The 26,652-nt window shown below is 41.0% G+C and overlaps 1 pseudogene across 1 annotated transcript; it reads right to left on the reverse strand.

Moving 5' to 3' along the window:
* Positions 1-806: 806 nt before the first annotated feature.
* On the reverse strand, positions 807-26,234 carry LOC114278868 (serine/threonine-protein phosphatase 7-like; annotated as a pseudogene). Its single transcript, XR_014363356.1, has 6 exons — positions 25,823-26,234; positions 25,639-25,743; positions 18,873-19,231; positions 17,707-17,856; positions 15,100-15,204; positions 807-1,167 (listed from the first exon to the last, which is right to left on the reverse strand). The product of XR_014363356.1 is annotated as a serine/threonine-protein phosphatase 7-like (transcript).
* Between the last annotated feature and the right edge of the window lie 418 nt (positions 26,235-26,652).

Here is a 26,652-nt window from a genome sequence, read left to right on the forward strand (position 1 = left end):
ACTTGTGTTAATTTTTTAACTTGTGCTAAAAAAATTATGAATGAAGGAGCAGATTGAGTGTTGGTAGTATCTATTCTGATATTTCTATTATGCTATCTATGCTAAAAAAATCTATGTTGTTTTGTTATCTATTCTCTGCTTTGCTGTTATGCTGGTTCTGATATTTCTGTTATGCTGTTATGCTGGTTATGCTAGTTCTGGTATGCTGCTGCTAGAGTGTTGCTGGTACTAGTATGGAATATTTCAGTTTAGTGCTTTAGTGTTGCTGGTTCTATGAACATATGTCTCTCCATGAACACAGTTAATAGGTTTCCTTAAGAATAGTAGAGATGTCTGAATCTAGTACCATGAACATAAACATATGTCTGAACATATGGCTTAGTGTTGCTGGTTTCTATTCCATTCCATGAACATATGTCTGAATCATAAATGTGTGAATGTCTAAACATATGCCTCTCTACGTAGTGTTGCTGGTTTCCTTAGATGTCTGAACATATGCCTCTCTACCTAGTGTTGTTGGTTTCCTTAACATGAACATCAATCTGAATCATAAATGTAGTACTGGTTATGCTATTGATGCATTTGGGGCCCAGATGGATCTATACTTGGTACATCTAAATGCTTTATTTTCAATCACTTGAGCTCTGTTATATGTTCAACTATACATATGTGACCAACTAAGACAAGATAAATCTGCATACATATATGTTCAACTTTAAATGTGCACACATATGTTCAACAATAAATCTGCATACATAAGTAAGACAGGATAATTAAGACAACATTTGGAAGTAACCTCTGTTATATGTTCAATTTTAAAATTCATTCCATAAACATAAGTTACATCATGAAGTACAATAAAACCCAAAATGATAGAAACTTCCATTCAGTTTCCCAAAATACAATGAAGTACAAAAGTTACATAATAAAGTATAAAATGATAGAAAATACAATGAAATACACCATCGCTTTCAAATTATTTTCCATCCTTTCAAGCCTTCGACCATAGTCATTTTCCATGTCATTAAGCCGCGTCCTTACATCGTTAAAGACTTCTATTGTTATAGAATCATAAGCTCTAGTGTTGGAACGGATTCTGGACGTAACGTCTTCATCAGCTTCATCCACGAACTTGAAGCAATTGCAATGGGGAGTGGGAGTGTTACTCTACAATGCATGACAATCACTTAGTTGAATAAAACAAATATTAATGTCACTATTAAAGGATTAAATTTTCCAATACATACTTACATATTTTGATAGGTAAACAAAGAACTAACGCCCTTGATTTCCATTTTCATTAGTTCTTACAATATATATGGCAGCGGTTCTTCCACAATTGCACAGTCTCGGTTGTAATCTTATATTGCTATTGTTAGAAGAAGAAGCCATTTTTTAAATCTGCATACATGACAAATTTGTAGTGTTGTGCTGTGCTATGCTTGTGTTTGAAGCAGGATCAACATTCATGAGAAAATAAATGATTTATAAAGTCTCATAGACAAGGTCTAAATTAAATGATTTGTAATTACACACATACGGCAGTTCTATAGAGTTATGCCCATAACAAAAGTAATGGCTGTTCTATAGAGGACAGAGATAGAGTGTGAAGGCTTAAAAATATATGAACATAGCATTTGAACAAACATGGCAGTTCAATGTCAGTCATTTTCTTCAGTTTCAAATGTAACATTTGTGATTAATTACACACATGTTACACACATAGCAGTTTCAAACTGAACAAACATGGTAAGTCTTCAGTTTCTTTAGTTTTTCCTACATGTTAAGAAACTGAAAATCTCAAAACCATGTTTCTTCAGTTTGCCAAAATGTTTGTTCAAATTGCCATGTTTGAGTCAAACTGAACAAACATAGCATTTGTACTACAAAACCAAGAAAGACGGTACTGCTGGAATTAATCCTAAAACCAAGCTTATGAAGAGATATCCAGAAAAGAAAAAAGAAAAAAAGTAAACAGTTTTTAAAACAAAACGTAGCTGATACAAAGGTTACATAGACTAAACTGTTAATAATATTTGAACAAACATGGCAGTTCAATGTCAATTATTTTCTTCAGTTTCAAACATAGCATTTGTGATTAATTACACATATGTTACACACATAGCAGTTTCAAACTGAACAAACATGGCAGTTCTTCAGTTTCTTCAGTAAAACACCAACATTGCTTGTGAGAGGGAGATTAATGATATGGAATTGGGCCGGACAGATTTGGGCCGGACAGAGTTGTGCCAGACAGATTTGGGCCGAACAGGTGTTGGGCCAAGTTGTGTGGCCCGGCCTTGAAGGAAGCTGCTCGGTTAAGGCAGCGCGTGGATTGACCGAGCTGCAAGGATCCGTGGTTACGAAGCCGGTCAGCTGAAAAGTCCAACGCCAGGAAAGGCAAGGTTGGACCGAGGTACCTGTTTGCTCGGCAGGTAGGTCGACCACAAACAAGCGTGAGTTGTCCCGAGCTCGGCTTTGCCGAGATGCCGCCGAGTCCGGTCCTCATCTAAGCTTAGCTGTTGGAGTACTTGGGCATGAAGTGCAGCATGGCAGACGATGGCCGAGATGGTACTGCTCGGCTGCCGAGTTCCCAGGAGAATGGGCAGGCAGTTGGGTTAGGTGGTGCTCAGCAAGGTTTATGCTGACAGATAGGATAGCAGTGCCACGTGTTGAGAGGTCACTGGGAGTAGATTTGGGGCGCAGAAGGTATATAAGTACGTCTGCGCCCCCCATACGTGGGCAGATGAACATTTGGTAAGAGAAATACTTACACTCAACTCTCTCCTCACTCTCTCTATCCCAAGGTGTGTGCTAACTCGATCGTCGGAGGGGTTTTCCGGCCACACACCGCCGGGTAGCTCACCGCCGTTGTGTACGCAGGTAATCGGACAGAGACAGAGCTCGGAAGAAAGGAGTACGGGCTTGCTGGAATATTTGCTCCCCGTACAATTGGCGCCGTCTGTGGAAACTTGACAGACAAAACCTTGTCTTCCAGGCTTATCTGATCGTCGTTCATGGCAAACAACGATGAGATTCTATTGTCTGCCATCGACGGAGCCACCCCGGAGTTTATCCAATGGAGAGAGGGACATCCCGCCATCCTTCCAATGGCGGATTTGGAGACATTCCCTGGAAGGCAGTCGGGGAACGCGCGGGATAAGCGCGGGAGAAATTATGGTCATTCGCGGAGTCCAGACGGTCATCGGCGGCGGAGAGAGTCACACGCCAGACGTCTAGAACACAAGTTGAGGGACCAAGACGGCGAATGGCGGCGGAGATGGAAGAGCTCAAGCGGCATGTCAAAGGGAAGGGTGTAGCTGGAGTGGGTGACCACAGTGAGCGCACCCTATCCCGCCGTTCAGGCAGTCAGAACCAGTGGCATACTCCGGCCATTTCTATTACCAGGAGTTACAGGGATGGCGATTCTGATGTGCGCGCAGAGAAGTCTAGCGCGCAAGACAGCACCTACCGGCCTTCACGATCGGTGACGACGTCGAGATACTCCTACTCCGCCTGTTCAGAGGATTTGCGGGCAATTTTGAAGGAACGGGCTCGCCGGCGGGAGGCTCAGTGGGTGCCGGCGCTCCAGCGGCTATCCTATGGGGTCCATGCCAGCGAGGAGGTTGGAATGCCTCCATCCCGCCAAGCAGCGCCACTTCTTCTAGATACAGATTTGGCCAGGCTGAGTGCCATTCCTTTTTCCCTGGAGATAGAAACAGCGCTGCTTCCGGCGGGCTTCCACCAGCCAAAGTTCACGCTCTACAACGAAAAAACCGACCCGTATATGCATGTAAGTCATTTCCGACAGGTTATGGCCGGACATAGACGGAATGATGCTCTTATGTGCCTTATCTTTCCGTCGAGCTTGGGCGAGTTGGATTTGAAATGGTTCGGGAGGCTGCCGGAGGGGAGTATCGAAAGGTGGCAGCAGTTGGTCGAAGCCTTTGTGACGCGTTTCACAACCAACACCAAAACACCAAAGGAAGTTGACCACCTACTGAACGTCAAGATGGAACAGTGCGACACTCTCAAAGCATACAACACCAGATATTGGGAGACATTCAATGAGATATTGGATTGCCCGGTCAACCTTGCAATCGTTCAATATAAGCGTGGACCCCCGGTCGGACATAGACTGCGAGACTCGCTTACCATGCAACAACCGACAACCATGGGTCAGCTCATGCAACGCATCAACGAGCACATCCGAGTAGAAGATGACGCATCAGCATCTACTGTGAAGGCAAATCCGGTAGCAACAGACAAGAGGGCGGCAGGGAAGGTGCACGTGGTTGGACAAGAGTCCAGCCGATCTAATGACCGTGCTGAGGAATCAGACCGAGGTTCGAATCACAAAAACCGGGGTGGGGGACGTCGTAATGACTGGGATGACTACCCCCGAGATGACGTAGCTGATGCAAACAGAAGGTTGAAAACAAGAACAGGCATTACCACGGTCTTTAAGATTCCAATATATCGCATACTTAGCGAAATCCGTGACGAGGAGTATGTCTGGTTTCCAGCTAAGTTAGGCGACAAACAGAAGGGCTTCAATCCGAGATACCGTTGCACATTCCACCGGGAGCGAGGCCATAGAACAAAGGACTGTTTGCCTTTGCGGCAACACTTGGAAGAGCTAGTCGCAGCCGGACAGCTGGACCTTTACATTGATGGGGGCGTGAAAGCAAATCAAGCTCCTGTAGACCCAAGGGGACCGAGCGACCAAGATGCGCCTCCGCAAGGGGTTGTAAATGTCATCCACGGCATAGTGGAACCGGCGCGGGTATGCGAGCTCCGGGGTATGATCAAGAAGGCAGAACACATGAGGGAAGTCTTGTCGGTTCAGCCTGCGCTCAAGAGGGGGAAGACAGAAGTGAAAGATGTGATCAGTTTCTCCTCAGGAGACTTGGAGCGCATTCAGATGCCGTACAACGACGCCCTAGTAGTTGCACTCCGTGTCAAGGACTTTGATGTCAAACGGATCTTGATCGATCAGGGAAGCTCGGTTGAGATCATGTACTACGACGCTTTCAAACAGCTCAAGCTCCGAGACACAGATTTGGCCCCGGCAATTTCGCCACTGGTTGGTTTCAACTCACAGCCGGAGTGGCCTCTGGGAAAGATTATCCTTTAAAGCGGGATCCGTGGTCAAACAAGTGGAATTCTAGGTGTTGCAGGTGCCGTCCACGTATAATTTAATCCTTGGAAAAGGATGGCTTCACGCAATGCAAGCCGTGGCGTTGACCTACCATCAGGTGATGAGATTCCCCTCAGCTATAGGGGCAATCGAGGAGATTTGGGGCGATCAGGTCATGTTAAAACAGTGCTTTGTGGCAGTCAACGGGAGCCGAGCTGCCAAAGGATTCGTTTAGATGATTGAGGGACCGGAGGACCACGGAGTCCTCGACGATGTGGGCATTAAGGCCGAGGACAAAGCTGTCGAGGAATTGGTGGAGGTGCAAATAGATACAGAGCATCCTGAGAAGTTCTTCTTGCTCGGCTCAAGCCTTATAGCCCAAGAACGGGCCGAGATGGTTGAGTTTTTGATGGCCAATATCGAAGTTTTTGCATGGTCGCCTTACGATATGCCCGATCTCGATCCAAATTTCATATGCCATCATCTCAATGTCTTTCCCAGAGCCAAGCCGGTCATTCAGCGAACAAGGAGATCAGCGCTACATCACGCCGAGGTGGTTACGGAGGAAGTTAAGAATTTGCTTGAGGCGCGAGCAATTCAAGAAGTGCACTATCCTCGGTGGATCTCAAATACAATTGTGGTACCTAAGAAGAATGGGAAGTGGTGAGTTTGCGTTGATTACAAGACTGTCAACCGAGCTTGTCCAAAAGATAGCTTCCCTCTTCCTAGAATAGACCAGCTTGTGGACTTAACGGCTGGACATGACAGGCTCAGTTTCTTGGACGCCTACCGCGGCTACCATCAGATTGCGATGCATGGACCCGACCGAGAGATCACCTCGTTCACTACACCAAGGGGACTCTTCTGCTATCGAGTCATGCCTTTTGGTTTGAAGAACGCCGGGGTAACTTTTCAAAGAATGGTGACCAAGATGTTCGCTTCTCTGCTAGGCCGAACAATGGAGGCTTACATTGATGATATGGTGGTTAAGAGCCGGCATCAAGCAGACCATTTATCCAACTTGGCCGAGATGTTCGCCATTCTTAAAACACACAAGCTACGCCTGAATGCATCCAAGTGTGCCTTCGGTGTGGGATCCGGGAAATTTTTGGGATTCCTAGTCACGAACCGAGGTATTAAAGCAGACCCTACACAGATCCGAGCCGTGCAAGAGTTAAAACAACCCAGCTCGGCTAAGGACGTGCAGCATCTGGCCGGAATGGCCGCCACGCTTAATCGATTTATAAGCCGGTTATCAGATCGCTGCCGCCCTTTCTTTCAATCCTTGAAATCAAAATTCTCGTGGGACGAAGAGTGTGACCGGGCTTTGGCCGAGCTTCAGGAGTATTTGTCTTCCGCGCCATTGTTGGTCACACCAGTGCCCGAAGAGGAACTCTACCTTTATCTGGCCGTATTGCGGCATGCAATCAGTGCGGTGCTTGTCCGGGCTGAAGGAATCAAGCACCTCCCCATCTTCTACGTCAGCAAAACCCTGCTACCGGCAGAGTCGAGATACTTGCCGCTGGAAAAGCTTGCGTTGGCCTTGATGATGGCTTCAAGGAAGTTGCCGCACTATTTCCACGCCCATACCATCATCGTTCTACCGAGTTCCCCCTTAAGGCTTTGTTCGAACGAGCGGACTTCTCCGGTCGAGTTCTTAAGTGGGCAGTCGAGTTGGGACAGTTTGATGTGAAGTTCCAGCCGCGTACTGCCATCAAAACACAGACTTTGGCCGATTTTGTTGTCGAATTCTCACCTGGAACTCACCCGATTTGCCCGGTCGATATTGCCGAGGCAGATCAAGAGGTGAACGCGAGCACGACCGAAATACAACAACTTGCTGGAGTTGGCGACGCGGAATTTGCGTGCCCCACCAACACACCTTTAGTTAATACAACGACACCTCCCGGTGATGCGATGACGGAGTTGGATATCACCACCCAACCTGCTCTGTTCGGTAGTGCATCACCAAGGGGGGAAGGCATGGAACTACTCAGTGCAGAGTCTACAGCCGGCATAATACCTCAACCTGGTGATTTGCCTACGGACTTGGGCATCGTAGTTCAACCTGCTGAGTCCGGTGCCGAATCACCAAGGGGGGCTGAAGTGGAACCAATCAGCACAGAACCTAAAGCCGCACTGCCGAGCAACCGTGATCCCGTCAATCTTCAAGCCTCCCAGGACCCCTCAGAATGTTGGAAGCTCTTTGTGGGGGAGATATGAAAACTTTTTGTTGATGGAGCCTCGAACCGTCACGGTGCCGGGCTAGGTATTGTTTTGATTTCACCAGACGATCTAACAATTGAACATTCAATTACCCTTGGCTTCCCAGCATCTAACAATGAAGCCAAGTACGAAGTGCTTTTGGCCGGTCTCAAGAGCGCGCTTTAGATGCAAGCATCCGAGCTAATGGTTTACGGTGATTCCCAACTTGTGGTTAACCAAGTTTCTGGGGTTTACGAGGCGAAGGACGACAGAATGGTAAAGTACCAAGCTCTGGTCAGGGACTATATCAAGCCATTCCAGGCGATCAACATCCAACAGATTGGCCGAGAAGAGAATGACCAGGCCGATGAGTTGACCGGCCTTGCTTCTATGGTCGACCACACATCTCCCAACCCTCTGTTGATCGAATTCCTTCCAAGGCCCAGCATTAAGGAAACCGGACAGACAGATGTACACTGCGCCGAGTTAGGTCCTTCTTGGATGGACCCTATCATCATCTTTCTCAGAGAACGGACCCTTCCAGCCGATAAGAAGGAGGCACACAAGGTGCGAGTAAAGTCAAAGCAGTTTTGGCTCTCTCCTTCAGGTGCTTTGTACAAGAAGTCTTTCATCGGTCCTTACCTGAAATGTGTGCACCCGAGCAGCGTGGAAGCCTTCCTGTACGAAGTTCACGAAGGCATCTGTGGCAGTCACATAGGGGGCAGGTCCTTGGCCTACCGCGTTATTTCACAAGGCTATTGGTGGCCGTGCATGCAAGCCGACGCACAGAAATATGTTCGCAAGTGCGAGAAGTGCCAGAAGTTTGCACACTAGATCCATCAGCCGGCCAGAGAACTTCTTCCCCTAACTAGCCGTTGGCCTTTTGCAATGTGGGGATTAGACATAGTGGGGCCGCTCCCAACAGCACCAGGCAACCAGAAGTTCTTCATCGCGACAATAGACTACTTCACCAAGTGGGTTAAAGTCGAGCCTTTGGCAACAATCAAGGAGAAAGACGTGAAACGGTTTGTCTGGCAGAATGTGGTAACACGGTTCGGCGTCCCTAAAATTTTGATCTCTGATAACGGCACCCAGTTTGACGGTCGTCTATTCAGAGGGTTTTGTGAAGATTTGAAGATTGAATTCTACAACTCCACTTCGGCTTACCCATAGTCCAATGGTCAAGCTGAGGCGTCAAACAAGACTATTCTTGACGGACTAAAGAAGAGGCTTGAGAAAGCCAAGGGAAAGTGGGCCGAGGAACTTCCCAGCGTCCTTTGGGCATACCGAACTACCTCGCGGCGTTCTACCGGGAAAACTCCATTCACTTTGGCTTATGGCATGGAGGCGGTCATACCTTTGGAAGTAGGCATGCCCACTCTCAGAAGTGAAAGTTTTAAGCCTGAGCTAAACGCCGAGGCCATTGCTCTGGAATTGGATTTAGTAGAAGAGCGCCGGGAAAAGGCTCTCATCTACGTCGCTGCCTACCAACAAGAGCTTTTAAGAAAGTACAATAAAACGGTACACCCCAGACCGTTCAAGGTGGGTGATTGGGTCTTGAGGAAAGTCTTGGGCAACACCCTGGTGCCAGGTGAAGGCAAACTAGGGGCAAATTGGGAAGGACCTTACAAAATCACCGGTCTGGCGGGCAAGGGGGCATACCACTTGGAAGATCTGGATGGTAGAGCAATACCCCGGCCGTGAAATGCGGCTAACCTCAAACTGTACTATTTCTAGCTTTTGTTGTCTTTTTATGCAAAGGAATTTTTTGCCTTACACTTCAGAATGTAATTCTTTTTGTCAATTTATAGAAGTGTCTCATCTTTGGCTTAGCATTTTGATTGTTGCTTTTAAAATTGGGACATTAAACCGAGATGTTTACTCCGGTCACAAGAGTTGATGTTTTGTTCAACTTAGGTGTATCCAACCGAGGTGATTTATTCCAGTTGAAGGTGTTGATGATTTGTTCAACTCTCAGAATTAAACTGAGATGTTTACTCCGGTCGCAAGAGTTGATGTTTTGTTCAACTTAGGTGTATCCAGCCGAGATGATTTACTCCGGTTGAAGGTGTTGATGATTTGTTCAACTCTCAGAATTAAACCGAGATGTTTATTCTGGTTGCAAGAGTTGATGTTTTGTTCACCCGGGTATATCCAACAGAGATGATTTACTCTGGTTGAAGCTGGTCATATCTGGTTCAACCCTCAGAATTAAACCGAGATGTTTGTTCCAGTTGCAAGAGTTGAAGGAGTTGGTGTTTTGTTCAACTCAGATTCCAACCGAGCTGTTTATTCCGGTTGGAAATGTTGAGGTTTTGTCCAATTATTATGAAAACTGGGATGTATTTTGCTCGGCTGAAGTGATGAAGACTCAAGATCGTGCAAACACTTGTGATAAATTTAGTGTTTCATTGATTGAAAGCAAGTACAAAAGGGGGGCTGACAGCCCGGTTACATAAGCAAAGCCACCAAAAAAAAAAAAAGAAGAAAAACTAAGCTGAGGGGGAGAGATTGGTGAATTCATCCCCGGTCGTCTCCAAGTCAACTGTGGGAAAATGGTCTTGCGTAACGGTTGAAGTCTCGCCGGGCTGCGGTTGCTCTTCTCGGTCTTCTCCCTCAGCATCTGCCTCGGCCTCTTCTTCAAGCCCTTCCTCAGCCTCGGCCTGCAACGCACTAAAGACATCATTGGCATAAGGCACAAGGTAGGTCGGTAGGAAGGCAGCCGGTGGAGAGGCAAATACGTCGGTGTTAGAACCTTGACCGAGCTGTTGGCAGGCAGACTTCCAACCTGCCTTGAAATAAATGTCCTGGGTGGCGAAGACTTGCTTTTTGTAACTGTCCTCGGCTTCCTTAAAGCCGGCGTTGTTGTCATCTTCGCAGTCCTTCTCCCTTGACTGTTTGAGCACATCCAGCTCGGCCTGGAGCTTATCCCGCTTTTTCTCGGCCTCGTCAAGCTGACCGGGCAACCGGTTGTTGTCAGCATTAGCAATTTGGAGTGAAGCTTTTGCTCGGCCGAGCTCGGTTTGAAGGCTTTGGACCTGGCTGGCAGTGTCATTCGCCTTCTGCCGAAGTCGATGGATGCGCTCCATGACCAGGTGCTGCTTTTGGATGGCCTGCAAGGGGAAAGCTGGATCAAATTAGAAACCGTGCAAACACTTGGTAAAAATTTCAGCAAAGGATTGAGACTTACCCTGGCCATGGACTTGACTGAAGACTTCACAAGCCGAGTGTCCGGAACGTGGTCGCTGCCGACCACATCGCTTAGTAGGAGCAGGGCTTTTGAGAGATCAAAGGCAAGTAGGTGTTCTTTGTCACCCTTGATCGAAGCGTTCGCTGGGATGTCTTTTCCCTGGTGCTTAAGCTGCGATCGCCATGCTGGAATTGGGTCTGCGGTTTCTGTGGGTTGCTCGGTGGTGAGCTCGGCAACCAGCTCGGCAGATGAATCTGCGCGAGGCCTTTTGCTAGCCTGGCGAGCTTCTTGCCTAGATTGCCCGGCAGCTGGAGACGCCAAGGCAACCACAGGGCCGCTGGATTGACCGGCAGCTTGGGAATGAGGAATGATGCTCGGTATTTCGCTCGAGGTCGCGGTGAGCAAGTTCTTGATGTGACTCCTTTTCGCCATCTCCTCGGCTTCAGTTAACCGGATAAACGGGACGTCCGGCAGAGTTGGGTCTCGAGAAGGAGTTGGAGCACGGAGAAAGTCTGTAACTTTACTCCGGCGTGGTGCTGAGTATTTGTAAGTTGGAACGTAGCCGAGCAATTCGTTGCAATCTCGGTGGCTGTAGCGGAGCACGGTCCGGATTGCTTCTACGTTGGGGTATTGGTAGTTTGCTTGCAAGGCTTGAATTGCTGCAAGAGGAATAGGAAGAATGATTAAGTGCAGAATAATAAAGTGAATTGACCGAACAAGACAGCACGGCTTACATGTGGAACCGAAGTTCTTGCTTATGAACCAGCCCGGTACCTCGGCTGTTTCATAATTGCCGGTTACCCAGAAGAAATCGTCATCGTGCAAGTCCTTGTCTGGTGTTCCGGTCATGATTTTTTCTTTGCCCGGCCTAATCTTAAGGTAATAGGCGAGGCCGTCGCCGGTGTGCCCGAGGGTGTACTGCCGCAGTATCTCGGCTAAACCTAAGTTAGTGCCTAGCCGGTTGTTAAGCTCGTGCACGCCGTTTATTATTCGGTAAGTGTTGGTGGACACTTGAGTGGGTGCTAGCCCGGTGCAGCGCAGGAACTCTGTAATCAATGGGTTAAGGGGGAAACGGAGGCCTCATTCGATGATTGACAGCACGGTAAAGGGGCACTGCTCTCTGCCCCAAGGCGTTGTCTCAATTTCTGCAAGCTCAAGGTGGACATCGGCCGGGATGCCATACTCCTCCCTGAACGCGGCCAGAGCAGCCGAAGTATCTACCAGGAACCAGAATTTCCCCATGTACGGCCGGCCTAAGTTAGCTCGGCTTAGGAGGTTTGGCACAGTGGTGATTGGAGGCTAACCGGTCTTTGTTAACCTCGGTAATGGTCAGTGGTCCACTTGGACTCTGCAGGAAAAGGATGACAAGTGTAAGAGGAAGCGCGGTCGCGCAAACCGAGCTTGACTTTAGCTTGGTCATGAAGAGTGCCAAACCACCTCGGTCGTAAAGGCTAACCAAGGAGCTCGGTCGCCCAAGCGGACCAGATGTTAGCCCGGTCGAGCGACCAAGTCCTTTGGCTATCCTGGTTTTTACTAAGGTTGGGGTGAACAGGTTCTTTGCTCGGTCTAAGCGGTTTTTTGGATCTAAGGAGGACCTAGAGCCCGGTCGTCCCCAGATCTTCAAAGTTCATCAAGGAAAATGAAGAACACCATGAACAGTAAGGGGTTTGGGACGATTCTGTATGCCTAAATCCTAAAACCTAAGGAATAGGTGCCCTAAAGTGTAGAATAACAAATGTAATAGCAAAAGCTCGAAGAGACTTACCAAGATTTGGTGCAAATACAGTTCCTTCCAACGCAAACATAGAACAAGAACAAGAATGGAAGCTTAGCGAAGGCACAGCAGCTTCGAAGTGCTTGGAATGCCAGAGAGTCAGTAAGAATCAAAGGAAGAAGGAAGATGCATGTTTATAAGGGTGATGAGGCCGCCCAAATTCAAAATTGAGGGGACGGCTGGGTTGGCTGCTCGATGACCAATAGAGGATTGACACGTGTCCCCATTTATGGCAGCATCAGAACTGAAGAGACAGGATGAAGAGTCGAGGGGTCAACCGGGCAATTTTTGGAGACAGGAATGTCAACCAAGGAGTTGAACCGGGCAAGTTTTGAAGACAAGAATGTCAACTAGCTCGGTCGCCATTTTGCATACTGAGGACCGAGGAAGTATTACCCCGATCAGGATAGGTAATCCCAGTCACGCTTTAGCGGACGGAATTAAGGGGCAATTGAGAGGGAGATTAATGATATGGAATTGGGCCGGACAGATTTGGGCCGGACAGAGTTGTGCTAGACAGATTTGGGCCGAACAGGTGTTGGGCCAAGTTGTGTGGCCCGGCCTTGAAGGAAGCTGCTCGGTTAAGGCAGCGCGTGGATTGACCGAGCTGCAAGGATCCGTGGTTACGAAGCTGGTCAGGTGAAAAGTCCAGCGCCAGGAAAGGCAAGGTTGGATCGAGGTACCTGTTTGTTCGGTAGGTAGGTCGACCGTAGACAAGCGTGAGTTGCCGAGATGCCACCGAGTCCGGTCCTCATCTGAGCTTAGCTGTTGAAGTACTTGGGCATGAAGCGCAGCATGGCAGACGATGACCGAGATGGTACTGCCCGGCTGCCGAGCTCCCAGGAGAATGGGCAGGCAGTTGGGTTAGATGGTGCTTAGCAAGGTTTATGTTGACAAATGGGATAGCAGTGCCACGTGTTGAGAGGTCACTGGGAGTAGATTTGGAGCGCAGAAGGTATATAAGCACGTCTGCGCCCCCCATACGTGGGCAGATGAATATTTGGTAAGAGAAATACTTACACTCAACTCTCTCCTCACTCTCTCTATCCCAAAGTGTGTGCTAACTCGATCGTCGGAGGGGTTTTCCGGCCACACACCGCCGGGTAGCTCACCGTCGTTGTGTACGCAGGTAATTGGACAGAGACGGAGCTCGAAAAAAAAGAGTACGAGCTTGCCGAAATATTTGCTCCCCGTACAGCTTGAATTAAGAAACCCATATCACTGATCATACTAGCATAACTCAAAACCACCTCAAATGCACAAAAACCAAATTTTGAAATGCCAAATTTCCACTATCCCTCGTAGTAAAATACCGGTGGTGCTATGAATGAAGAAACATACATCACTGATCATACTAACATAACTCACAATAACCTTACTGCATAGGATTCAGACTTCAAAAATCCAAATTGTCACAACTTATTGGTTTTATGACTTCTTGTAAATCAAAACAACTAAAACATTAGATTTAATATACTTCTGATTTTCTCTCATTCCTCAAATTTTTTATCAACCAACCAGAGGGGAGAAGAAAGTATGATCACTGTTTCTAGTATAAAAAACAAAAAAACAAAAAAAAGGCACAAAATTATTTTATTTCCTCAAAGCCTATTCAAGAACTCTACAACAATTCTTTACAAAAACAAGTAGAAATTAATCAATTTGTCTCACTAATTAAATAGGTTTATGGATACTAATTCATCAAAAACACACCCACTCAAAGTCCTAATTTTTCCCCGTTGGAATCCCAAATCAAAGCCCTAATTTTAAAATTTCAAATCTATTTTCTCAATCTCAATCACACAACCCTAACTTCTTAATTTCAGCGTTTTGAAGACAAAACTGGTTCCTCTATGGCCTTAGAACCCACGTTCTCATCAAGAAATTTCTTCGCTTAGCTAATGGTGGTGGTCGCGGTGGAGCTATGGTTCACGAAGCAAAGAATATCAGGGTTGGAGTGGGGCGCCGTCGAGACTAGTCGCCGATGCCGTCTGGGTGGCCGTTGGGATTGGTTGCCAGTGAGGGTGGATTCGGTGGAGGAGGATGGGTGAGTGTGAGGCTAAGTGAGAGTGAGAGTGAGAGTGAGAGTGAAGTGAATGTATAACTATAGCAACGGACGGGAATCTACTAAAATTTCAATTTCATATTTTTTTATTTTTTATTTTTTTATGGCTGTTGGATGTGCAACGGAGCCGTTGCAAGGAGGAAATGAAGTAGGATTCTCAAGGAGGGGATCCAGACTCAAAATAATTATCTATTCAGTATACATTCCAAGGGTAACATTTAATACATGATTATACATTTGAAGTTGACAGCCATGTGAGCCGGGGTGTAAAACCCTCTTGCATCAATAAAATAACACAGTAAGAAGGAACCAAAAGACATGTACAATGGTTTTATTTATTTATTTAAAAAAACAAAATTCATATTCAACAACGGGTGGTGATGAACTTTTTCAGGAAGATGGCACCATTGATTCCAAGTCCAATTCTTCATCAGAGGCAATCACATCCTCAATGTCATAATAGGGATTTGCCTGCCATGCACATTACATCCGAGTTCATTACATGCAAAAGTACCTAATATACATGTTTACAATGACAATAAGGGACCGGGAAACCCCCAAGCAGTTGAGCTTATCAATGATCTATAAATGATAGGGATGTGTCCCCTCAAATGCCTTGTGGCACATCTCAAATAGAAGAACGGCAACACTCTGCTATGTTCATCGAATGAAAATGTGGAATTTATGACTACCTTTCCTTGTACAGAGATTAGTTGACACAATACCTTTGGTCTTGATGTAATTGCTTCAAAACTGTGGAACACTGGAGAATCAAAATGAGGCAGTTCCAGAACAATGTAAGCTCCTTTATTTTTGTACCTTCTTGTTGCCTGCAACAAAGACGGATATAACAGGCAAATATTAGTTTCAACATCAGTTACACAATTGGGGGGGGGGAGAGAATGTTCTATTGTTTCTTGCATCTATCAATAGATACTACTTTGTTAATTTGAACGCGTGCAAAATGACAAATGCATAAAACCCAATTATTCCATCATGATTTTGGTCAGACCTATGACCATCCAAACCAACTGCGAATTTAATTTTAAATCCTTAGCGCATCGGAGGGGTAAGGTCTAGTATTAAAGGATAGTTTAGGTTGTTCATTTTAACATGAGTAACATGTCATAACCAAATTTTTGAACAAAATTTTATTACCATTTGACGTGTCATCACTACATTTTGCATTCTACGCATGGATGACATTTATGAGGTGCCACATCATATGGTAAAGCAAATTTGGTTACCCCAGCATTACTCTTTTAACAAAATGGTTAGATTGAACCAGAATCAGCAGTCATCTTCAACTAATAACTAACAATTATTTCCATAACTAACTTATTCTCACAAAAAGAAAAGCATTTCTAACTCAACTAACCTTCCTACCCAGGTCCAATACCTAAAGCTAATTAGGATGCAAACATAGCATTCCCTCTTGAACAAAGAGTCGGAGGCAATCTGCACGAACAAAGGATCACTTTCCGAATCAGCAATCAGTTAGGACATCTCCATGATGCTAGGAGAGACATTCACCCCCATTGGAAAGCTCTTCCACTCACTGGAAAATTCTGTCTGAAGCTTTTGTATCTCAGATTTTTTTCTCTCCCCCATTCAAGAGTGTCTCTTGATAAAAGGGGCTTGGATGACATCTCAGGAGGTATTACTCGCAGTAGCTTTCATATTTTAAGAGGCCTGAAAGAAAAGGCATGCGAAGATGAGGACCATACTGTCTCCCAACCTAAGCTTATTAATTTGTTATTTTTCCTTCTATATTAATTGAAAAGGGGGTGAAATCTCTACTCTCTTTGACGAAACTTTTATATTTTGAGAGGTCTGCATAACATAAAAACCATATAATCTCCATTCTAGGCATATCAATTCAATATTTATTATCATATGGCGTACGGTAGAATGAGTTTTAGTAACACTTATTTTAGTATTTCTTGGCAGGAAGAACCATAAAACAAAAAGAAAATGTAGGGGTTTTGATTATGTGTAACAACTGGTGGCTTGCGTGATCCTACTTTATTTGTTTTCTCTTTTTCAATATCTTGTCAGTGTTAAATGCTCCTCATTATACTAAGGGAGTTCCAAAAATTGTGACATAGGTAGTGTTTCTACAAATCTGTAGATTCTGGTGCCATATTGCCCAAAACTGCACTTCCATAGACCTGCCTCTAGAATTACGATGGCTTTGCAAACAAAATTTTAGTTGGAACCACAAAGCAGAATCCTGAAGAAGCTTAGAACAAGAACAGCTTTAAAAAAGAAAAAAGAAAAAACACATTGGAATTGCCCATGTCAATGCAAATTTCAAGCATGTGACAGGTTAAGTTGAAAGCATGCAATCTAGGCATATCAACCTGCCTAGATTGCATGCTTTTTCAACTTGGCATGCCTTCCTCATGTAGGCCTCTCAATGTTTAAAACTACACTAATTCTTGAAGGGATTGAATATCTAACTACGAAAAATATAACAATTTCTATTAAACATGCTCAACCCACCTAACTTATCATGACAGAGTTGAGGAAAGAAACCTCTTCCATCCTACAACATATCCACATTTGGACATGTCCAAGTTGACTTTACACCATTTTAAAGCCAAAATTAGGTTAAGGCCAGTTTTCACATTCATTTTAAGGTCGCTCAGTTTTTGTACAAGAAATTGAAAATAAATTGAAGGAACACAGATTATCTGTTCTGCTAATAATTTCTGATATGGGGCAGTTGAAACTAATATGGTTTTTTTGAAGGGCATAACTAATGAAAGAATCTCACAGTAATTCGAAGATTTATATGTCTCCATGTATCAACAAACTCCCTCATTGCTAAACAGATTTTATGAAGTTTTCTCCTTCTATGGGGAAGATTCTCTTATTTTAAGAAAGAATTTTAAATTGATATCCTCATTAACTATAATAAGAGAAGTGATAAAGGAAGGCCAATTTCAAAAATTAAAATAAAAAGAAAAAGCAAGAACAAAGAGAATAGAATAAAACGGTATATAATTGAAAAATTAGAAGACAATGTCATTATGCAGCTCAACTAAAAGTGGAAACTAAAATGAATCCAGCTCAACCATGCCTGATTGTTTCAGAACAAAGGCTTCCTACATGTAACTCTAAATTTAACCATACAGAACATATCAGGAGTTCTAAATTAATGGACATAAAACTTCGCCAATTTTCTAAATCAGATGTTAAAATTAAAAGGAGATTATTAAGACAATCAGAGCAAAAGAGCCAGTACAAAAGTGCAGATGGAACTACTACAAACACAATAAATGCCAACTGTTACAAAAAAAAAAACAAAAGAAAGAAATGCAAGATACCTGGAACTGTGGATAGTCAGGAGCACTGAAAAGAGTAATCAGTTTCCCGGAATCTACAACATGATCTATTGTGTACCCTTCATCCATTCCTGCTGCTAGATCAGACCGCTTTTCCCTTGCATCACGGCCTTCATGTGATCTGATAATTAACTGTGGTAACAACAGCAGACAACAATGCTGATTCTTTTTCTTTTAACAAATTTATAAGTACTTTTATATTGCTTCAATAAGCCAGGGAGCAAACGGAATTGAACCCCTGACCAAGACGGAGCACTGCATTCCATTAGCTAGTTCTTTATAACTTGTATTGCATGCATGACTAAGTACAAAGATGACAAAGAAACGAAAGATTTGAGATCTTGTTTCCACCTGGTTAGATAGAGAGCTAACACCCAAAGAAAGAAGTATACTAGATTAAATAACGAATATATATTTCTAAAGACAACACATGTTCTTCTCTGAAAAGCAATAGATTTATACAAGTGCAAATGCAATTTATACAATTCTGTGTCGATAACGAATCTGGGTTTAGTACAAAGGAATTCCAAATAGAATTTTAGGTAACAAAAAAATAGTGTTTCCACTTGCTTCGAAAATAAATTTTCATTCCCTCCTCCCTCCTCCCTCCTCAACCCCCTCCCTACAGCCACTCCCACCAAATCCAGCAACCCCCACATGCCGAACATGTTTTGTTTATAATACAACCTATCCAGCCACTCCCTCCTGCCAGCCACCACATCCAGCAACCCCCACATGCCGAACATGTTTTGTTTTCTTCGTTTTGAAAACATGTGTACCAAACATATATTTTGTTTTAAGTAAAAATAAACAATAAGCATATCTCATATTTTATGTAAACAAAAAAATAGTACACTGGCAAACGTCGCCAAATGCTTCCTAGATGTGGAGTATAGAATTGTAACAAATATGATTAATGACTAAGCATTTATAATACAACCTATCATATTATTCTTCATAATATCAACAAGACATCATGATTAAAGTTGTCTGGTTATATAGGTCAAGCGTTCTCAAGTTGTTTAATAGAAAGACATCAAGCACATGTAAAGCAACTTATCAAAGTCATTGGCCTACAGTATAACAATGGTATGGTATTAAAATGTAACAATATCAGCATTAAGTGGGAAATTTGATTTATGTATTACCTTTAGATTGAACTTCTTTAAGAACTCATCAGTACAGTCAGGACCCCACAATAGACCAATTCCTCTCTCTTTATTTGGAGAAAGACCGGGGCTCATTGATGGGTCTGACCACAGCACATCACCAGGAATCAAGTTCAGACCTTCCCATGGAGGATCGAGGACAGATCTCCTAGCTGTAGATAACTCCTCCAAAGAGCCAAGATAAACACGCCCAGCTATAATGGAAGCCAGAGGAAGTCCTTCAAAACATCCTAAACATTTCCTGTAGACATGCTTTCCGCTATCTCCATACTTGGTCAAGACTTCTTTTTCATTAAGTACAGTATTTTGATTCATGATTTCCACGAAGAAGACATACCCTATACGGCATAGAAACCAAGAAAAAGTGCATCATCCAAACAAGCTTTCTTAAATGCAAGGGAAGTATATGGCATATTATAATTGTCCAGTTATAATAGAAACACTTTATTTTAACAAAATAATGATATCCTATGGTGTAAAAAAGTAATCATAAACCTTAAATGTTTATAACATCTATATAACAAAATAAGTGGTTTATAATATATCACAAAAGTTCAAACTGATAAAATAAGCCACAGTTCCTATGAAAATATAAGTACTTTTGCAGTGCTCCACAGAAATATGAAATACAGAAAACTATCACCACAAAATGTAAAATCAACTATTTGAAAACAAGTTCTTGAATCCTTCCATTTTTATATACATGAAAGGTCTTTGAAAAATGGAAATAAAAATTTAAATTAGACCCTACAAATTTGAGAGTTCTGAAATGAGGTAGAGTGGGAAACCAACAAGCGCTGGTCTGTTATCATTTTCATAATTATTGTTTCCTTTTTCAATCTTCATTTGTGAAAATTTTAGAATTTTTTTTTTAAAAAAATAATAATTAAAAACACAATTGTCTTTCAATTGTTTCCATTCCTTACGAACCCAACTTTCTCAAAATGCATAGTTTCCTGGAAATTGAATATTTTTAAGTTGTTTTCTCTATAATAGTATCTAAATACACTTTGTGTATAGTTTTCATTTTTCACGTTCCTGAGAACATTTAAAAACTAATAATAATTAAAACAAAACTGCATTTCCAAAGTTCTGCCCTTGTTCTATATCCTATCCTTTCTTTCATTGACTTTGAGTAAAGTGTATATAAGAGATGTAAGCTTTTAGTCCTCTAAAGATGGCAAAATTTTTCAATAAAATATACATATCCGCTTGGCATTACCCAATTTCATTGGAAACACATGATGTTTTATTAGAGTACATATCGCAATAAATGGTAGGTGTCATAAACTCAAGCTTTTAGCATCCGATATAAATCCATTTTCTAGCATATTCAAATAATTGAGTTCTTTACACATTCTATCATTTCATCTTTCATGTCATTTCGCCAATATTATGTAAAAAAGATGTCAAATATAAAAAAGTTGTGTAAGCATTAAAAACTAGTTGAACAAAGCACAATGAGTCACATAAAAAACAGAGCAATAACATTGGCTTATCATCTCAACTGATACAGTGGTTGCAGCAAGAAAGCATCTTAATTCCTTGAATACTTAGGTTCAGTTTCATTAGAAAGAAAAAAAAGGGAAGAAAATGAAAGTGATAGAAAGTGAAGTCAACGAAAAGAAATATATATTTTCTTGCAAGCATTTGATTAGGATGAAAATTTTGCAAGAAAAACACAAGAAAATTTTGCCTTTTAATTATGATAAATATAAATTTTCTTGTGCTTTCCTATTTTCTTAGAACAAATTTAGAAAAAGTTTCAATCCCCCCCCCCCCCCCCCCCCCACCCCACCTTCATCCTAAACAAACTCAGAATCACGGTAAAAACATGCACAGATTCGCAATTAAAGAAACCTTTGAAACTACATAGAACAAAGCTTTCTTTCTGGGACAATGCTATATTTCTATTCTCCCCCTCCACTCACACAAAAAAATTGAATTTTTTTTTCTTTGAAATATGAAATTAAAGAATCTGAATATTAGTCTCAGAATATATATGTATGAATCTTATATATACCTTCCAAGCCAACAAGAGAAGGAATGTCTCAAGACCCCAAGCTCCTCTATCCACATAATTGTTGGAAAATTTGAATTTAATTTACTTCATTGGTTGTGTCTCTTGAGATCAAAGAGTGTGTCCTTTTGAAGGATCACAACCTTTCTGAAGAGTCACATAGAAGTCTTTACATTCCATGTCCCTCACTTCATTTTTGGATAGAGAATTGCCATACTTCTTCACTTTGTATTTATTCTTCATATTTCTTGAGTCTAATTTTCCTATAAAGAGAGTTCATGCACAGCAAAGTTCGCTAGGCTTGCAATAGTAGTGCTGCTAGTGCAAGACATTGATCGTTGTATCCTGGGAGATAGACGTCCATTGAATCCTAAGCACCGGTGGGAGGACGAATCTGTCTTAAGGAAAGAGTGTCACACACTCGACTTGGTCTTAAGTTATTTATTCGGTTCAATGAAATAAATTCGGTATGTTATTTATTTATTTTGTTTGAATTATTTTAAGTTATTTTATTTACACAGAAGATTGTTCTAACAATCTTAAGACAGACCCGACCATGTTTATGGTTTTTGGAAAAATATAGTTTTGTGTATAAGGAACTGTTATTAAACAGATTTATCTTTGTTAAAACAGTTTCGGTTATAACTTATAAATAGTTTGCATCTATCAGAAATCAATTTACATCTTTTCTATTATAATATGTTTGAATTTATATTGGGAGTCAATTGGTTTGTTATGAAACTTCACTCATTAATTCAAAATTGGTATTTTTGTTTGAGTAATCATGTTAGTTCAGAATGCATATCTGTTTATTATTATTTGTGTGTTATAGAAAATATTATGATAAGACAGATCTAAGTTCTATAAATACTGGTAAGAGAGTTTGAATTGATTTTCATAGTTGGTATTGGATGATTGTTTTCAGAGTTTTACAGAAAATTGACTTATCAATTTTTATATGTATTTATTATTTATTGATGTGTTCAATTGTTTTTATCATGCTTTGATTTTCACACAAAGGCATTTAGTGGTGTATCATGTATGTCCTGATGATGATGATGATGTAGTATGAAGAACATATATTTTGATTAAACAATATTGGGATTTCGTAAATCAATCTTCTTTTATTTTATAAATATTAGATTTGGATCGGTACTTTTTTGACATTAGAAGGATTCAGTTATTTTATTTCTTGGATCACATAAACCATGTAAAGCATAAACATTTGCTTGTTTTTAAAAGAATTGTTGTGAATCAGTTTTATATAATCTTCTTGGTTTACATATTCAGAAACTGTTTGTTTCTTTTTTGGTATTTATATATATATTTCGGATTACTGTTAATTTTGATTGTACACAGAATTTTCTTTTGCCGTTTCATAAATGGATGTCTCTAACTTCGTGGATAAAGAGTGCTCATTATATATATATATATATATATATATATTTATGATCTTTGTATAAGATTTGGTTTGCCTATATAAAAACAGTTTTTTGTCTTTACTTGCAGACATAACCGGGATGAAAAGTTACAACTTTTCGAATTATATTTATGGAGAAACTCAGATTCTTTTGATTTTTGGTTTGTCTTTTGACAAATATTTGGTCTCTTTTCTGACTTTAATCCATTGGAATGGCTTTACCTTTAATGAGATCTTTAACTGTTTTAAGTCAGATTAATAATTTTATTTGATTAACTTAAGACATGTTTAGTTTTTCTTGTTTTTTAAAACCAAGCATATGGTATATATGGTGCCTGATCCATTATGCAAATGTAGAGATGTCATTTACATGTGCATATTAATTTGTAGTAATTCTAATTAATTTGCAATGAGTTTTATGGTGTCATATGTTGCCTTGAAATCTTTTATGGAAAAAGAAAAATGTGATGTGTTAGTTTTTGACTAATTTATTTCCAGTACTTTGTCAGGGATTTAAATTAAATTTTATTTGAAAGTTTGTGAAATTTTTAATTAATTTGTGATTGTGATGATGACATACCAATGGATCTCTTGTGGGGTGTTATTTCGAAAAGTATAATTAATCCTTTTGTTTGATTGTGATAGTAGTATTAACAATCGTTAACACCAGAAAAGTTAAACATGATGATTTAACTAGTAGTGTTGTTCCATTTAATTGGAAATAATTTGAGAAATCTTTTGGGTTGATTATTATTTTTGTTAATAATCAATTAAAAGTTATTTTTAAAGTAACTTCGAATTTTCTGAGATAAGATGTCATCAATCTTTGTTTCACTTGTGTGGTAGAATTGGTTTAACCATGAACCATAATATTAATGTGGGAATTTATCTCTTGAATTAAAAGAGATAATTTAATTTCTTTTGTTACAAATATTCTTGAATGAATAATGTATGAATTGATAAAAATGTGAAGTTATTATTTGTGACAGTGACACTTGTTTCGGCAATGAATCATATTGTTTGTGCTAATTTATGTATTATCACAAATGTGGGGGAGAGAGATTAATTGGACAATTATGATTATCTTTGATTTGTTAATCTTGTCCATGTCTACATATGTTGTAGAGTTGACAATTTATGATGTCATTAATATCAATTTGATATGTGGTGTATTATAAATGGCTGTCAATTATTTATTGAAGTATTGATATATTATAAATGGATGTTAATTATTTATCAAAGTATTGATAAAAATGTGAACTTATGTGTTTTTACATAAGAGGAATTCTAATTATTCTTTGGAATAAAGACTAAAATTGGTGAGGTGACTGATAACTCCGTAATGAAATATTATAAGTTAAAATATTTCATGGGTGAAAGACACTTTGGTATTTGTCGACGTAGTCACCAATACTGGATAAGACAAATAAGATGTAAATGTATTTATTCAGTGATATTTATATTCCATGTTGAGATTGGAATTAAGGGTTGCAGTAAACAAAAAGAAATTAATCATGGCTAAAGAAATGTTATTTGACAAAGTGTTGTGGCCACAACCGGTTTTAGTCATTTCTTCTTTGTACTGCAAAAGCAAGTTATGAAGTCTAATTGTTTTTAGACAAATTAGTATTGTGATTATATTCACAAAACAGTTTACATCTTGTTATTTAGTTCAAGCACACCAATTAATGATATATTCTGATTTATCTCAGAATTGTGGGGGTGTATTAATATTTTGTATACTTATACATCAACAAGAGGAATTAAGTTTCCTTGGAATGCTTAAAATGTGGGGTTGCTTGGAGGATTTAACCAAAGTAACGGTTCCGATAATAGGTCCACAAAGAATCTCAATTCTTTATATAGGACAAAGTTGGAGTAGAAACAACAATGGTTTCATTAACTCCTAAGGAACAACTCTATGTTTATTATTTAAATGGGAGTGACATAGAGTAATGATAAAGTCTCGATGTAATCAAAGACTTGACACCGTATGACATTTGTTTTTAGTTGTGAATATTGTCTAATGATAATATAATGGATTCACTAACTACTCAATGATATCTAATTGAGAAGGTCAAACGGAAAAATAGCGGCCGCTAAACAAAAAAGTTTGACCAAAGAGCAAATGAGTTTATCGAGGGGAATGTGATTAAAGCCTAATATATCAGAGTCATCATAATGGTAACCCTACTTAGATGACTGGAGATCCCAAGAACTAAGTTCAAAGGGACAACTAAGTTATGTGTGGCTCGCCAGAAATCACTAAAGGAGTCTAACTCCTATCCATTCCTATGATGAGAGTGATATCTGCAACATGTGTTGAATGCAGGGAACTTAGGGTAAGCTATGCTTTTAATGATTACTTATATCTTGGAAATCCTAGAGGGGTATCTTTCAAGAGGAGTATTTAAGAGACTCGAAATAAGGATCACCTATATGAGTGTGAAGGGGCCGCTTCTATGAGAATTGATAAGGCTAAATTCTCTAAAGCACTCAAGAAACACCAGGACTTGCCCAAGGCCAAAACGGGCACAACTGTGAGAACTAAGCTGTGTTTGAAGATATTTTGTGTGAATTCTATTGTCTTGGCTTACACAAACGGCTGAACAGTTCAAGGCATCACGTCCACTGATTAGCTAGTAAGTCCGATAGGCTTTCACTAGGGAAGGTTCAAAGCCGAAAGCTACCTATCCCGATGCAGGATATTTCCATAATGTACTCTCTCTTTGTCTGCATGTTGTTGCATGTCCTTTCCGTAAATTTCATTCATGTGGGGGATTGTTGGAAAATTTGAATTTAATTTACTTCATTGGTTGTGTCTCTTGAGATCAAAGAGTGTGTCCTTTTGAAGGATCACAACCTTTCTGAAGAGTTACATAGAAGTCTTTACATTCCATGTCCCTCACTTCATTTTTGGATAGAGAATTGCCATACTTCTTCACTTTGTATTTATTCTTCATATTTCTTGAGTCTAATTTTCCTATAAAGAGAGTTCATGCACAGCAAAGTTCGCTAGGCTTGCAATAGTAGTGCTGCTAGTGCAAGACATTGATCGTTGTATCCTGGGAGATAGACGTCCATTGAATCCTAAGCACCGGTGGGAGGACGAATCTGTCTTAAGGAAAGAGTGTCACACACTCGACTCGATCAGGTTTTATCTGTTTACGTACTGTAAGTTTTATCACGTTATTATGTTGATATATTTGAGTTTTTGGATTTGCCCAAAAATCGTTTGCATATTTTTAAATTATATTTTCCATATAGTTTGGTACTATTTTTTCTAACAATAATCTCCATTGAACACAAAGAAGCGATTATCGGCCAGAAAACCGGCGTCCCGCAACAGAAAAATGACGTCATGAAGTTGGCCATGAACGTCCCCGACGACGACGACGACGACGAGGACACTGGAATCAGTGGTGCAACAATCAATGGTGACGCAATTGGGCTCCTTGTGAAGGATTTTGGAAGCAGAGAGTATGAGACTATCGAACACCTGAAAAGGGAAGGCGGAGGGGAGCTCCGAGGGGGCTTAGATTTCGAGAGGCCCATTCGAAAGCAAGGGTGAGGTTCATCACCCAAACTAGGGTTAGAATGGCATCGGACGGCCAGGAGATAGGGATTTCAGGAGGATCGTCGGAGGAGGACGAAGATGCGAAAGAGAAGAAGTCCTCATCGAAGGAAGAAGGGGGATTTTGATTAGCTTTAGTGGCGGCGGTGGAGTCGGTGTTTGGAGAACCTGATTGCGATAGCATGTTTCTTTCTTTGTAATGTCAATTCTATACAAAATTATTCATTCGGAAACCCTAGAAGTTCACAGTTAGAAACAAACAATGCACTACTTTGAGAGAATTTTGTTGAAGAAAAAGAGGATTGAAGGAGGAATGGATGACGAGAGTAGAGAAGGAAACTTTCCCGGGAAAATGTGTTCTTTCTTTCTATGAGAAATCGGGGGGTAGTAAGCATATTTTTGTGCTCTGAACTCGACCAAGGTACAAGAATAGTCAAGAATCCAACCGACGACAACGTCCAAAACGCTTTTTTATTTTTTATTTTAGAGGCGGATTAGAGCATTGCAATGAAATAGTTAAAAAAATATATTAAAGTGTATTATATTACAAAAAGATGATATATGTTGTATTGTCACCAACTAAATGAATAAGTGATATATAATCAAATCAAGTGCATTTTTTTCATCTAACAAGTAGATTATTTGTTCTTTTATCTTCTCTTTCATTTTTTCCCATAAAATCATCAATGGCCTTATCATCTCAATTTATTCCTACCATGGAGTCTAGTTCTTCTACACATTTCAG

The sequence above is a fragment of the Camellia sinensis genome, chromosome 1 (assembly GCF_055761805.1).
Source record: "Camellia sinensis isolate YWXY chromosome 1, ASM5576180v1, whole genome shotgun sequence".
NCBI lineage: Eukaryota > Viridiplantae > Streptophyta > Magnoliopsida > Ericales > Theaceae > Camellia > Camellia sinensis.